The 15,555-nt window shown below is 43.1% G+C and overlaps 1 protein-coding gene across 5 annotated transcripts in view; it reads right to left on the reverse strand.

Moving 5' to 3' along the window:
• znf423 (zinc finger protein 423) overlaps positions 1-15,555 on the reverse strand; it is a 121,927-nt gene that overhangs the window by 77,502 nt on the left and 28,870 nt on the right. The window lies entirely within an intron of this gene.

A 15,555-nucleotide genomic window follows, 5' to 3' on the forward strand; every position in this document is an offset into this window, starting at 1 on the left:
ATAAAAAAGGCAAGTGGAAGTCATGTTAAATACACCACAACACTGGCCGGCCGTTCATTCAGTGAAGTCTGGAAAAATGTCCTTTATAAAAGCATCCTTTATGACAAAACGGCTGGAGAAATAATATGCAAACACACACTTGCATATTACTGAATGTTGCACGACTTCGGCTCACAAGAGCGAGCTTCCCCAGAAAGCGCCATCTTGAAAATGGCCTTGCAAGCATATCTCCAATCAAAACCACACTTTTCCCAAGAATGCATTTTAGATTTTAGAAGATTGCCTGGTGTGGATTTGTTGATTACTCATAGCGCTGCCCTCTCACAAGGGATGATCGAATCACAGGACGTGTTCGCACCTTCAGTGTGAGGCCTGCTAGAAGGCCTTACTTTCACCAACTCGTGATCTGATTGGTTAGTGTAACCGCCTATCTACTCTAAGAGCCTGTTGACGAACACACCACAGATGCCAGCACTGTTGGACACAGGAGGGAGGAGAGGGAGAGGGAGAGAGGGAGAGACAGAGGGAGAGGGAGAGACGGGGAGAGGGAGAGGGAGAGGGAGAGGGAGCGGGAGAGGGAGAGGGAGAGGGAGAGAGAGAGAGAGAGAGAGATAACTTTCATCATAAATATGACCGCTAGAGCAGGCGTGGACAAACTATGGCATATAATGCTTTAGTTCGCTTTCATTGAAAATTAAATGCATTTTTTTCTCAGATGAGGTGAGGTTACCAAAAAACTCCATCCATCTGCTCCTGGTCCGGCCCCTCTGTCAAATTTTAGAACCCATTGTGGCCCGCCAATCAAAAAGTTTGCCCACCCCTGGTATAGAGGTTAGGTTCTTCCATTCCAAAGAAAATACCTTTCTTGTGCCCTGGGGACAGCAAAAGACATTCCTCCAACTGTTCACCCAAATTCGGAAGCATTCAAATCTGTCCAAAAGGTATTGCTCAAGGAGATGGCATGAACTTGATTACAAGGTGTGTCCCAATACTTTTGAAACAGCCTGTCAGACAGTCCTCTAGTTTTTTTTTTTTTTCTTCTCAGGAATCTGACTCTGGTTTCCTTGCTCCGGTGAGACACACAAGTGTGTTTGTGTTAGGCACAGCTAAACTATTAACCGTCTCTTCATGTCTCTAATATGAACCCCCCCCCCGCTCCTTCCACTCTTATCAGTCAGCAAGCAGTCAGCCCCCGCACCCCTTCTGCAGCTGTCACTGCAGCCCTCACCACAAACAGTATTCTCAGAGGACAAACTCCCCAACACACAGGACAAATACCCACGTCTATTCCAAAATGTATAACAAACACTGACGCATATCTTCATGCCCAAGACTGAAGCGTTCTTTACTCACAATTTTATCTGCTTATTCGCAGACCGCATGTTTTGGCAGCTGACAAGGGGGAGAAATACCCACTTAGCCTCTCACCCAAAACCCCCAAAAGTCTGCAATCCACGACGCACACCCCCTTTTACAATGAGCACTGGGCTCCAATCGAAGCAGACGAGGAAGCGGCAACGGATGAAGGAAGTTGCACTTGACTCTTCGAGCATCCACTTGCAGCGGAGGTGATGAAGAGAAGATGCAAACGTGGACACGAAAGCGCTGCGCACCGCAATTCTCCACAGAAACGGTTCTCATTCAGGCACAGAGGAAAGGGTAAAACAAAAGTCAATTAAATTAGACGCCATCTTTCCGCACGGATCGATCAATCGTCATCAATCAGCGATGAAGTTGCCTTTTCCCTTCAACCGCACGCACTTCGCCAACTTCCCCTTTCATCGCTGCCGTTGTTTGTGTTGTTTTGTTGTTTATTTGAAAGGCCCCATCTTACTGTGCTCCCCGGCAGGCCCTACTCCTGACTTATTTAGCAGTGTGTTTTCGATCATATTTGAAAAATGAAGAACAGTTTGGTTAATATTTCAAGACAACCCACTTGCACCAGAGAGAGAGCGAGAGAGAGACAAAGAGAGAGCGGGTGATAGAGACATGAGGGGGAAAGGAGAGGAGGGAATAAGACGGAGGAATTCTCTCGTTCCTTAACCCCAATTCAAGTCGACGGGAACAGAAACATGCTGTACATAACAACACACGCACTATCTTTCTCTTTCCAACCAAAAAACACACAATGACAATAAAGTTAAAAACAAAACATTGCTCACTTCGATAGTATGTACACAGACAAATATCCATACTACGCAGTAAAAAAAAAAAAAATAATTAATGAAAAAAACTGATCGACCATAGATGGAGAACTGTCCGCTATAGGTTCTCAGCTGACTTTTAGACAAGAGTGCCAAGATTACAAAGTGATTATTTGTGATATAAATGTGCTGAATCAGGCCTCTCTCAATCAAAATAATATTTTAGGCTTTAACAAATAAAGATTGGATTACCGTATTTTCCGGACTATAATGTGCACCTGTATATAGGCCGCAGAAACTCCGTTTGAAAAAAAAAAAAAAAAAATGATAATAATAATAATAATAATAATAATAATAATAATAAACGATATACAAGCCTCACCAGGCTATAAGCTGCAGTTTTCTATGTTGAAAAAAAGTGTTGTTAATAATAATAATGTAATAATAATAATAATAAATACATTGAGATTTATTTAGCATATTTTCTGAACTATAGAGCGCCCCGACTGGCGAAAAAGAATTCCACAGAAAAGCCTTACCGTTGTATGAGCCGCATGGTTCAAAATCTAGGAAAAACGTAGCGGCTTATAGTCCGGAAAATATGGTCGTCGGAAACAGATACGGAATCTGATTAAGATCATGACAAAACAATATGGCTTAACTTGCTAACAAACATCTTCAGGGTCACAGGTGAGCTCAATTCTTGCAAAAAAAATTGAAATGATCTCTCTATCAATAACTTGGACATATATTGTTGGCAAAATGTCTGCCAAACTTTACATGTGGTGCAGACATGTTTTAATTTTGGGAGATACGTTGAGTTTGCCAACATTATTTAGGTGATGACGCTTAAATGTGGTGCTCTGCCATTTGCTACCAAAAGTTTTGTCAACACGTTGGAAGCCTTTTGGTTAACCTCTTTCACACGCACAAAATATGCATTCACACCATGATCACCTCGCTCTCCCTCTCACAGGCGCGGCTCCTTATACATACGTGCAATCATATGCCTTGTAACACACTTAACAACGTCCTTGCCCTGCAACTTCCCACAGTGCCGTGAATTCCAATCAGGCAGTTAGCAGGCCACCTATTCCAGGGGACAAAAGGCAGGGGAAAAAAAAGTGAAGAGGGTGGAAGGAGAGGCCGGGAGTGAACAGAGAGGATGGAAACAAAAGATTCTTGTAGCACCCAGGGGAGCGGGCCCAGAGCAGCTGACGTCAGTGTGCGTGCATGTGTGTTCTGCATCAGGGTGGGGTGGGGCGGGGGGGAGTTAGAGGCTGGCAGAGTTGGTCTTGGCGCCCCGAGGGAGCTCTTGAGACAGGAAGAGAACAGTGCTGAGCAGAACTCCCAGCCCCCCACATAAGCAGGTGCCCAGACAGAAAGCCTGGCACGCGAAGCTCATTCACCAGATTCAACCATAGCCTGACAAAGTGGTTCCTTATTTATCACAAAAATATAGAACAAGGCAGAAAAGGTCGTGTCATAGTCTGAAGCAACCTCGGTCTAATTTTCCAGAGGGCAAACCTATTCGGCGTGACGGCGTCACAGTAGCGTCGCATCGTTTCCACTTTGTCCAATTCACTCTCTTGATCCTCCTCCCGATTCCGCTTCCTCGCGCTCTCAGCCGCTTCTCCCCCGAGTTGTGCTTTTCTCTGACATTTGGCCGGACAAAGGCGAGTCACACCTGAGCGCTGGGTTAAAACTATTATAGGCGGTCTCCCTGTGGTCCACTGGCCTTTGCCACAACTGTCTGTGACTGAAACTGTTCATGTGCATGAATGCATAGACGTCTGGGGATGGCAAACTTTGCATGCGTTGGCTTTTGGAGTCAATTCAATGAGCTTCATGCCACTGGAAACAAGAGGCATCATTTTGACAATGACAATTGACAATTCATTTCTCAAGCCATCGTAATAAAAAGAACAGCATTGACTTACGCTTGAGCTTTCCGTTTGCAACACAACTATGGACTTGAGTTCAGAAAAGATTGAGATCCAGAAGATCCTGAACGGAAAAATATCTCACACGTAAAAACCCTGCACTGTGTCCAAAAGAAACAGACTCTCAAGAGACTGGAAACACATTCAGTGTTTTTGTACGGCTTACAGGAACTCGGGTTCCCAATTCGGACTCACCTCTTCCTCTGTCTGAACTGCTATAAAAACATGGATTTAAAGACGGATGGTCACACTTTAATTCTTGAAACTGTGAGACAAAACCTGCGTTTTTCACTGTCTTATTTTTTTTTTTTTTAATATCTTTATTTTAGCATCAAGGTTCTTGTTTTTTTTTATTCCACGACAAGAATGTGTCAGCAATTGACTGAATATTTACAAAAATAACAAAAATAATACAAAGGCCTCTGAGTGCTAGAGAATATTTTTTTTTTAGCTACTAAATATTGTAATCTATGTTCACTCGCGTTTATTTTTTTGGGTTTAGCAAGTCACCAACTCAGCCTTTTTTCAAATTGCTTTTACTTCCGATACTAAAGTACATTTCATATCACAAAATAACTTTTGCCCACCCCTGCTCTAGAGGTTAGGTTCTTCCTTACTTGAGTAGAGTAAATGTTTACTTTTACTCACTATCTGGTATTTTATACAAGAGAAGAATATAAAGATAATACTGAGTTGTCTCACTTGTTTGTTTCTCTTGATCTGACCTAATTGGTTGGACTAACAGTAAAAGCTAGCGCTATGTAAAAAAAAAACAACAACAAAAACAAAAAGACAGCTTAGAGCTGGCAAAACAGTGGGCAGCAGCACACACCACCGACATTAATGGTGAAAATTACAGTATATTCACACGTTAGCCACTTTGCATTCACTATTAGCATGTAGCATCAAAGATAGCGACACAAAAGATGGACTTAAGTTAGCTCTACTACCACGTTCACAATCAAATCCTTTTTGTAGTTTCAAACTAACTTTAACGTGGTCTCAATTCAAGACATAATTGACATTAAGATGAATTAATTAGCTATTGATGAGCTAAATTGTGATTTTAATGCACCTTATCTGTCATTCCATGTTTTATAGTGACGGAGTCAGTGAGTCAGAAAGAGTCAGTGAAATTGAGTCGCAAACCTTGACAGTTGCTGTTGTCTTTTTGACGATTTCATAAAACCAAAAAAAAAAAAGAATAGCTCCTTTCATGATACAAAATTGTGTGTTTTGGTCAAAGTCAAGTTGAGTCTTTCAGGTTTTCGCCAGTCCTGCTGCAAAACCTAAAACTGGTCATCGAGTCAAGTCATGTGACTCGGGTCCCCAACCTCTGCATTTTAGGAGTTAGTGTAAAAAAAAAAAAAATAGAATAATGTATACTAAAAAAAGACTTCTGAAAACCAACTTGAATCAAGGGCATAACAAATCAAAGTCCTCAAAGCGGGTATGGGAGAGAGGTGAGGTGGAAAAAAAAAGGGAGGGAGGCAAACAGGGGCTACTTTGGGGCCATTCGCCACAGGGTGTGGGTGTATGTGTGTGTGTGTGTGTGTCTTGGGAGGGCACAGTGGGGAGGTTTGAGGGCATGGAGGAACGGATCAGAGCTTTGGGGCCAGCTCAGTAGGGAACAGAGGGGGTTTGGGAGAGAATGGCGGGAGGCGAAAGGGGGTGGGGGGGAGTCAAAGGGTGAGTAGCGGGGATGTGGTCAGTTTTGGGTTTGAGAACTCAGCAGGGAGTCACAGCACGGAGGGAGGGAGGGAGGAAAGGATGCAGACACTGGGGCCAATGTGCTAGGAGGCAAGTGACATGTGACTTGTGATCCAAAGATGAGTATGAGGGATGAAGAATAGGGGGGGGGGGGTGGAAAGGAAGAATGTATAAAATGGGAAAATAGAGGGAGGGGGTGCATGTGTTCCACTTGAGAGGAAGGGAAAAAAAGAAGCTGTGAGGGAGGGGAAAATTTTGGGGAAAAAAAAATCCCAGGTGTCAGCAGGAGGGGGGAGAAAAAAGAAAAGAAGAGGGGGGGTTGAGGTTCTGGGGGTCCTGGTTGTTGGCAGGGGTGCAGGAATCCAAGGGAATGGCCTGTTCCTCATTATCCAGACACCCCCTACACACACAGGCCCCTCATGGCCCCATGACAACTTTATCCTGGCCCATTGAAACACTGACAGAGACACAAAGCACACACACGGATATAGAAATTGTACAAATGTTATATAGGTTAAGTTCCCAAAATTATCTACAAACAAGTTCATAAACACGATCGAAGACAACTGTTACTCCTGTGTCCTTTATTCTGGAAAAAAAAAAATCTTCATGTCCTTTTAATTTCAGTCTGAGTTGATTTTGGTGACCTCTGCTGGCCATGGTGGTAACAACAAGTATTTGATTAAAGCTTCGTACGCTATGATGCTGGTTCACGTTGTAAAGGGAGCCGGTAATGTCAAAAAGAAGTTGTAACCTCATCCGTTACCGCTTCACCGAGCTCCTAATCCGTTTTGTTTTGTTTTTTTGAAGCACCTCTTTGATTCTCATTAAAAAAAACACATAATAATAATAATCAATAAAGTGAGCGATTGGCTGGCAACCAGGTCAAGGTGCACCATGCCCAAAGTCAGCAGGGATAGGCGCCAGCAAACTGAGTTGGGATAAGCAGTGCAGAAAATGAATGAATGGATGGAAACCAAGATTTCATTCCCATTGGAGAGTTAAAAAAAGGGGCGGGTGGACTTGAGCATGAAGTGGAACAGGGTGTCCTCACGAAGCAATAACAATTATTGTTAGACTTACCAAAACATATGGGCAGGGCTAAGTAGACACATGATAGAAATAAGGGGCCCTATTACAGAGCCCGAGGGAACGCCAGAAGTTTGAACCGAGCGTGGCTGGAGAGGTATGATTTAAATCACATAGGGGATGTACTTGTGATTCCAATCAAAGACATTCTGCCAAAGGCAGTGGCGTCTGCACCCAATAACTCTGGCACTTCTAAACTGAATGAAGCAAATTCTTGTTTTTATGACACGGCTGTCATCGGACAACGGAACATCAAACACGGTCTGTTGATAACTCAGGTTGAAGAGAAACAACCGCCAGGATTGAAAGCAATCAGTCCCTCCGTGTAACATCTCGTAATTGCTCCATCATGGAACAGTAAGAGGGAAAAAAAGAAAAAAAACACAAATCTGAGAACTAAACAGAAAATGCGGCTGCAGAGCGCAGGCAATTTATTTATTCAAAGATATGTAAATGCATATCTCCTTAATATGACTGTGTAAATATTTGATCAATAAACACAAACACGGAGACAAATAACAGCAAAGCTGCAAAACCCTTTTGGCTGAAGAATTCTAATGAATGTTTGGAAACAGGAGCTGTCGTCTCGTAGTCTCGCCATCACACGCACACACACACACACGCACACACACATTGAGACACTGTAGACTGGACTATGGATGGAGGCTATTACCCGTCTAAATCCAGTAGCGCACACAAATATTTACCCTCCGCAAGATCTACACACAAGGCACACAAGGACAGAGAGTGAGCGAGGCAAGATGAGAGAGAAACAAGAGGGGGAAGTTACATTTTTAATTGAGTGCTTCTTTTCCTTTGAGCAAAGTGGGGCTGAATACAAGGGGGTGAGCCGGTGCCAACACACACACACACACACACACAATCTTCTGTCCTTTGGCAAATTCTTGGTTTCACTCTTGCATTAAGTCAGACAAAACAAAATGAGTTGAAGTCGTCGGCGACAGGGGAGGAAGAGGTGAGGAATGGGAGAGAAAGAAGGGATATGAGGAGAAAGAAGAGAGAAAATGTCCCCACAGAGTCTTTCTCCCTTCCTGGAGCGAGCTCGGGCCCCTGCAGCGCCGCCTGTGTAATTTCCAGCGGCAGTGAATACAGGTATTAATAAAAGCCTCACGGGGAAGAGCACACAATATAACCCTACATTTTCAGGCATTATGAAAGGACGCCCCTAGGGGTCCTCGGGCTCAAATTTCTGAGATGCAGGCATTGTAAAAAGACGCCCCCGGGGGAGAAGCCTGCAATAGAAATCTGCTGAATTCAAAGCATTTCCAGAGCCCTGGTGGGAGCCATTACTCCCACTGGAGGAGGAAAGATCTTTTTCACGCACTCCTCTCGCCTTCCAACCGCTCTCTTTCTGTCTCTCTCTTTTTTTTTTTTTTTTTACCAAACATGTGTTGCTGACATGTTGACAGATTGCTCAGTGAGGTGTTTAGGTGCATGCACAAGGCACGTCTGCTGAGACGCCAGCTCCATCCTGCTCCCTCTCTGTCTCTCCCCTCCCTTGCCACTTCCTAAGTCACCCCCCCCACACACACACCTCTCCCATCCTCCTTCCCCGAACTGCAAACCTCTCAGCGCACCCAAAACTGCTCCCATCCATATTTCATAAAGGAGAAACTAGGCTGAAAGAGAGACGGCGAGGGAAGGAGGATGGAAAGAGTTTGGGTGAGAGGGAACGCATACAAGGAAGAGAGGATTGTGTGTGTGTGTGTGTGTGTGGGGGGGGGGGATATGAAAAAAGGAAGATAAACAGACACAAAGCGGGATCAAGGGAGGGGAGCAGGAGGAGAGGAAAGATAAAGAGAAATAGAGCGATGAAGTCAGTGGAAGAAGTGCAGTGAAAAAATGAACCCTGTGATGAAAAATGACTCCACAACAACCCATGTTCGTTGCCGCATGCTGTGCCCCCCCCCCCCTCTCTCTCTCTCTCTCTCCCTCTCTCTCTCTCCATCCCCCTCTCCTCTGGTGCCGGGCTCCCGCTCTCTCCCTGGAAAACCTGAGCAGCAGCCAGCTGTGTCTGTGCGCTATTACTGTGCATGTGTGTAGGTGCACGCGCTTGTATGTATGCCAAGGGCTTAGCACAGGAATCTTCGGGCCACCCTCGGGTACACACACACACAGTGAAGGAGGAGGGAGGCTGGCAGGGAGGGGGTACGCGGGCAGGAGGAGGAAGGCACGGAAGCCGACAGGGAAAATAACAAAAAGAATTGAAAGAAGAGGCGTGAATAGAAAAGGAGCACAACATTTTGTTAGTCATTTGCGACTACTGGACACGCACAGTGAGACGGGACGAATCATCAAATTCAAATCAATATTGCAATGTCGGAGAAGGAAAACATTCCACTTCATTTCCGTCTGCCGTCGTCTTATTTTATTTTTTTTTGTTATTCATTTATTTTGTCAAGTTCACTCAGTGCTCAAGAGGTGCAGTCCATTTTTTTATGAAATATGTTGCAATGATAAAGGCACAGATTTGTTTGGTAGAATTGACGTAGTTGTCATAGTGAACGCTTAAAAGACTGCAAGTCAAAGTGTTTAGTAAGTTAACAACTTCCTGTCCTTCAATTGCCTTCATTAAAGCGAAAGCCTAACAAAACATTTACGTAGTATTTCTTGTAATATAGATTCATTTATTGATGATGTTGGTTGTGAAGAGGACCTTGAAAAAAAAAACTCATTAAATCCCAATATTGAGGGTGGGGAAAAAAAAAATAATCAAACGCACACACGCACACGCACGCACACAGATTAAGTGGCAGGCCAGAGTGCAGGAGGCCGTCAGTAATTTTGTTTCAAATGAAGCTCCTCCTACCTTTCCTTCTAGTAGAAAGTGATCTGTGGTTTTAATAAGAGTCTTGGCCTCACAGGACTCAGCTGCTATGCTGTCGACAGACGCATTGAGTGTGTGTGCGTGTGAGAGAGAGACAGCGGGTTGCAACAGACGGTTGAGGCTTAGCAGAGGGGAGACGTCCCGCGAGTGAAAAACCAGTCACCCAAGGGCCCCTGCACTAACAGCCCCCCCCCCCGCTTTGCTTTCCCTCCATGTTTTTCTTCCTAACATTGCCCCTCCTCACCCTCATCTACTTCCCTTCCTCCTCACCTGTCCACCCCTCTTCCTCTTCTTGCCTCCCTTGATTTCATTGCGCACCCCCTCCCTGGTAATGTGCCGCTCTCCTTCACTGAGAGGAAGGAGACACGACAAGAGTGCAGCTGGATGCGCTCAATTGACAAAAAAATACCTTATGCGGTTCCGACACACGCTCGCCTGCGCTCATGCCGTCTAAGACGCGGCCGGCTGGGTTAATGACTTGCTATTTGTCACTGACAGCACCCGTTTGGGCCCTCCTGCTATGACAGACAGCTACATCCTTTACTATTTGTAACTCACTTCCTCTTCTGTCTATTTCTTTAAACATCACTCACGGTGTTGAATTCTCGCTTACACCTCACACACGGTGGGTTTGTGTGCGCAGAGAACACGGAACAAGACGTGACACTTCATTTGCAAGTTTATGTGTGTATATATATATATATATAATATTATTTTTTTATATATATTTTTATAAATATGTATGCATTTATAAATATATATAAATATATATATATGAGTACTGAAGTCACATGCAGCCATCTTGCATTGCCACGTGCTGATTCCTCAGTCGGACTTTTCAGCAAAAATAGAACAGCGGTTGTCGGTAACAGCGGCAACGCAAGATGGCCGCCCTCTGACTTCAGCTGTGAGAGGCCTCTGAGGGACAATGTTATTTTTAGATGTCTGTGGCAGGCAGTAATTGAGTTAATGCCGTGGGATCGACCTACGCTCCCTTGGAGATTGACCAGTCGATCACGATTGACGGAATGGGCACCCCGGGTCTCGGGTGTACCTCACTCGGTTGGGGGGGAAAAAAAGAAAATGGATGAATGGGAAAATGATGAAAATAGCAAAAGCATTGGACTCCTGCATACTCGCGGTTTGGCACCTGCGGATTAATTTATTCACAAACTTTTAAAATGGGGAAGCCAGCCTTCTCCAACCTCTAAATAGCGGGGTTCCACTCTATTTACTTTTCATTCTGATCACTTGTCAACACCTTCCAGTTTACCACGTTGTCATTTCCATGTTTGAGATACCTATTCGCCACATGTTCAAAATGTTGACAATGTATGTATTACAGTTTCACAAAAAAAAGGAAAAAAGTGATTAAATGTACATGCATGCCTTGAAAGCAAAGTAAACTTTGAAACGATGTTGCATACTTATAAAAGTGATCCAGTAGCTTGTTATGGGTTGTGACATTCATTTTATAGCCACTCTAGAGGAGACAAAAACTAAGTTCCACATGTGAAAATAATTAAATCTAGGCATGGAGATTTGAGGTTAAGATAAGGTTAGATGGAGTGTGCATGTGATGTGGCATAGTGGGGCCAGAGAATGTTCTCCATTTGATCTGTGGGATTTTTTTTTTTCTCCAGCGCTCTTCCTCTCCTCAGGGAGCCTATGCTCCACATTCTGACTCCTACTGAGACCCATCGACACTCCCGCGACTCTCTTGCTCGCTCTTTCTCTTGCACGCACAGCACACCCACAGGATAGATACCCACATGTAAAGCGCAAAGAGCCCCGCGCATATGCCGTTGTTCATTAAAAAGTCATATCTGGTCGGGGAAAGGGGCGGGAGGGGCCAAATACGCTTTGTTCGAATGGGTTTTAGGTGCACGCAAACCGCAGACAGTAAGACTGAAGCACATCGCACCAACCCGATGTCCTGTCTGGGGTTATGTGCATGCTTGATTGGGTGTACACACATTTATGTGTCATTGATCTGCGCCACAGTGTGTGTACGAGTGTGTTTGTCCAATTTGTTCTCAAATTAATGGTGCCTCTTTATAGGCCTTCTGCTAGAGTGCCACTGAATTACTTGGTGCTTCACAGTTGCACCTGGGACCCATTCGGTGTTATAGCTGTAGCTCCATGCTAACTCGGGACTCATTCGCCACAAGAGTATACAGGGTATGCGCGGACGTCATTTCCTTGCCACAATAAGACCACTCAGGCGTACTAATTAGTGAAATCTGACACTAAATTTTTAGGACATACAGGAGAGGCATTTTCAAGTGTGTCTTTTTATATTTTTCAACAGCAGTGTGAGTCGATATATATATCTATATATTAGTGCTGTCAAGCGATTACATTTTTAATCGCAAAAAAATGCAGCAAATAATTGCGATTAATCAAATTTTTTCAACGACTATTTTTGGGAGGATTTTAACAGATATTTACTTGAATAATATATTGTAATTAATGCAAAATCAATCACCAAATATGAAGTGTGTGATCCTTCAATACAATTTTTTTTCAGAAACAATTCTCAAAACTTATACAGTACATTTAGTTGTAAGCACCACACTCCAGCAGTTTTGGTTAGCAAAGGACCAGTGGTAACTTGAGCAAGGTGTTTTGTTCTGAGATCATGTGCTAAAGATGTACAGCTAATTTGGAATTTGGCTTTCCAAGTTATGCAAGTTAATGTTTGAAAAAAATAAAACGGAGTTAACCGAGTTAAAATATTTAATCACATTAATTTTTTTAAAAATTAATCTCGAGTTAACGCTTTAATTTTGACAGCCCTAATATATATATATATATATATATTTATTTATTAAGATATGCTGGTGTTTTCAAGATAGAGAATCAAATCAAATAATTTAATGACAAAAATAGGTAGTCTCTTCCTCAAATATCATTTTGCTGTAAAAATGAATGTCTGAAATTAAGTCAAAAGATGAATCGCATGTCAACTCTCCCCAAACGTCCTCACAAAAAAAAAAAAAAAGTCACTGTTCATGCGTCACATTGTTTCGGAAGTAAATATGGTTGCCACGGCGGAGGAAGATAACTTTTTTTTTTTAATTTGGGTATTGTGTTTATCCCTAGAAGGCGGGCGTGCATGTGTGCATGCATCCCATAGGTCCCGCTACATCGGTTCCCAAGAGCAGGAACCAGACAACATAAAAGGATTCTTTAGTCCATGCTTTTAATTCAAGCTTCTCCACAATAATAACCAGAAAACAGTGGTCCCACAACAACTTTCATACGCACTCTTTTACCAGACGAATCCGACTCCTCGCTTAATCTACATACGCAAACCACCACACGCAAGTACACATCCTGCTGAGCTGTGGGATTACCAAGTAATCTGAAGCTCTCTTTCTCCGGGGAGCAAAAAAAAAAAAGATTCATCATTTCATTCCATTCCTCTCTCCTGTTCTCCCACTTGCCCTCTCTGTGCTCTCTCGCTCAGTAACATGCCGCCCTCCCCAGACTCCTGTGCTGAAAATCACAGGCCACATCCGATGCTCTGACAGCGACATGGCGTACATGTGTGCTGGTGAGCGTCTAACAGAGCACAGTAAGAAGAAAACCCAAAAGACAAAAGTGCACTGCAGGGCCTTGTGTGGATCGAGAAAACACAAAGGCAATTAAAGAAGCTAAGAGGAATAAATCATATTTCTTGAAGGATTGTCAGTGACACCAGAATAGAAATTTCTGTCATTAAATCTGATGTCATGATCTGGATAGCCATTAAATACCAGCGAAAACATTCCCATTTGTTGGGTTAAAGTGATTCTTTGAGGGTAAATCTTAAATCTGTGACGCACGTCAGTCCAGTTACGCATTTTAAATTGTCAAGCGACTGTTGATCAACGCTCACTCTGGAATGCCTTAAGGCAGTAGTTCGCACATTTTTTTACACCTCCAAAATTCTTTAGCTCTCCAAATACCACCATAATGACCAACGTTAAAATTTCATATTTTTGCAAGCCACTGTAACATTACCCATAATTTAAAAATGAATTCCACGCTTAAAAACAAAATAAGAAAAATACCGCTCTTAATGAATGATTCAATTAAAATTTATAAAAAAAATAAAAAAAACAATTGTGACCAAATAAGTGATTAAATGTATTTAAAAGTTAAATACAACTGAACTGCGCTTAACAAACAGATTGTATGGGATTACCAGCAAAAATAATGAAGCCACATTAAGGAACATTAAGCACAGTTTGAGCATTTCATTGAGAGATTCTTTCGCTCGAGGAAGTCCGTGTAGCACTAAAGCAGGGGTCTTCAATCCTGTTCCTCGAGGTCCACTGCCCTTCCAGTTTTCCACCTCTCTATACAACCTGTATCCAGCTTCTGCAAACCTCGCTAATTATCCGATCATTTGAATCTGATATGTTGCAGGAGGGGAGAGAGGGGAAAACAGGCAGGACAGTGGACCTCGAGGAACAGGATTTAGGACGCCTGCACTAGCGGTACAAAACGTCCAGGCTCGTTCTAACAAGCAATTGGTAGGATATCTTGGGATAATCCACAAAGCAAAAGAAATCACTTTCAGGAGTGTCGGAATAATCTGATAATATATGACATTAAAAATGATACTTTGCTCAAATGTTATCTGTTCACAACCTTCTTACGGCCTCGTGATGTGAAGCACTCTTTTGAGCATTGGCAGGATTTTTTTTGTCCCCAAAATGTTTGGCACCTAATTCCTGCACTTTCCGTTGTTAATTGGGATAATAACTTCCAGTGAAGTTAACGTCACGACAAAGCATCCAAGCACCTCCCTGTGGCTCGGCTGGCTGGATGTGCGAAACGTTCATATCTGCTGGGACTGGATGTTGAAGCAGCAGGTGAACGGGAGCGTGCCGAGACGATCATAACACAGTTTGTAGAAACACGTTACCGGTTTCAACAGAAGCTCCGCACCTCAGCATCCCCATATCAAAGTAAACACCAGTAGACGTTCTTGCAGCCCAAGTGTGTGCACGTGTGTGCGTTGGCTGGTTAAGCGTGCGTATAGATTCGTCTGGAAGAACCGGATGCCCTCGCCATGTTCCTTTCGGTCCCTCCGTTAATTACAGTAGGACTAATAATGACTCTAGTGTATGTGTGTGTGTTATAACAAGTGGAATCTAAGTGCTAAACTAAGTGTAGTGATTGCGAAATCATAATTGAGGGAGAAAAATGTTTTCGAAGCGTCATTTTTAAGTAAATCATATGGTATTACTTGGCATTGGCTCTTCTTTATATTGCCAGAATATTACATTTTTCCACAAATCTAAAGATTTCATAACCCAAGACAGGCAGACGTACAAAAGTGAAGGTACAATATGTACAGTAATCACTCGTTTTTCGCGGTTAATGGGGACCAAACCCCCCGCAAAAAGTGAAAAAAATGCAAAACCTTTTTTTTTTTTTTTTATCAATTAAATTTTGGGGGGGATTTAGGCCTCTGTTGCACTATTGAGACCCGCTGACATGGTTCCCAACCTTTAACCTATTACACAACAAATTTAACTTTACAAATGTAAAATGAAGAAGAAACACCAAGCTGCAGGCCGTGAGAGGAACGTAACCGACAATCCCGGCATCGGACGATTACGACGTAACGTAGGCTATTAGCTAGGTTGAAGTTTGAATTTTTATCCGAAAATGGACTTACCTTAACTAGAATCCCGCGTTGCATTTTAGCCAAAAGTACAATGCGGGTGGATTCATCCACTTTTAAACCCACAAAGAAGAAGCACATCAACAAGGATGTTTGGATGAAATGCAACACGGGATTCATTTTAAGGTAAGCTATCAT

Source organism: Idiotropiscis lumnitzeri, chromosome 6 (assembly GCF_059441095.1).
Source record: "Idiotropiscis lumnitzeri isolate Australia: NSW breed Sydney's pygmy pipehorse chromosome 6, RoL_Ilum_1.0, whole genome shotgun sequence".
Taxonomy (NCBI): domain Eukaryota; kingdom Metazoa; phylum Chordata; class Actinopteri; order Syngnathiformes; family Syngnathidae; genus Idiotropiscis; species Idiotropiscis lumnitzeri.